Raw genomic sequence first — 1,118 nt, forward strand, 5'->3', positions numbered from 1 at the left:
AGTCAGAGGGAGCTAGAGCCTGAGGCCAGCACTTGTGCTGTCCCCAGCAATATAAAAAGCTGCCCTGTCCCAACCCCAGCAGTACAAAAAGCTGCCCTAGCAAGTAGCTCAGGGCTGCTTGCTCTCAGGAGCTTCTGGGATCCAGCCAATAGGTACCTGAGGACACTACCCCTTGTGCCAGCTGGACTGCTGAAGCAGCTCTCAGAGTTCCCTGTAACCTCTACCCACTGCAGCAGTGTGGCAGTGGGGGCTGCTGCCTGGCTATGACCTACTGCGCACCTGCCAGACCGGGATGAGGCATCTGCACCTCTGGGCCAGCTGCCAATGTGTTGTGCCTACAGGGTTGGCCTCTGTGTGGAACTACTGCCATGTGTGCCCCCTGCCTGGCCACCTGGGCAGGAGGTCAGCCACAGCCAGATGGGTCCAAGGTGCCCACTCCGAGTAGGCAGGGTTCTGCCACTGACCTCCCTAGCATGAATTCTGGTGTTTTCTATTGGAAAATTGAAAAGTCCCTGATAAAAAAACCCCAAAGTCACTCTGTAAAATACCACAAAATCCATGCTTCTCCACAATTAAAACAAAAGATCACTATAAAGAGAGAGAGTGAGACACAGAGAGACAGTGATCAGTTGTGCAATGTTTTAGTGATATATCTACAGTGTTAAAGCATGGGCTGTTGGAGGGCTACAGCCACACAGGGGCTATGGTTCCCCAACAGGGTCCAAATGGTCCCCACAGGAGCTAACACCCCACCCCACAAGGACCACATGCCCCACTCCAGCCCCTCAATTGCTGCCCCACCTGGCTCCATCCCCCACCGGCTGCTGCAGCCCCCACAATGGCTGCCCCCCCAGCCCCCCCCACTACCTCAGACTCCCCACTGGCTGCTCCACCTGGCCCCACCCTGCACTTGAACCCCTAGGCCTCCATGGCTGCCTCCCCAACCCCAGGCAACAAAACTTAAAAAAAAAAAGCCAGAAAAAAACAGAAAAAAAAATCAGAAAAAAAGCCTCTATTTACCCCAGAAGCAGGGGTGGGGGAGCTCCAGGGCCTCCTGGCAGAGTCCCCTCTGGGCAGCACAGGGCAGGAGGGCCTGGGTTGGGGCTGCTGGGGCTGTC

This window comes from Gavialis gangeticus, unplaced genomic scaffold (assembly GCF_001723915.1).
Source record: "Gavialis gangeticus isolate Ggan-Ray unplaced genomic scaffold, GavGan_comp1, whole genome shotgun sequence".
Lineage (NCBI taxonomy): Eukaryota > Metazoa > Chordata > Crocodylia > Gavialidae > Gavialis > Gavialis gangeticus.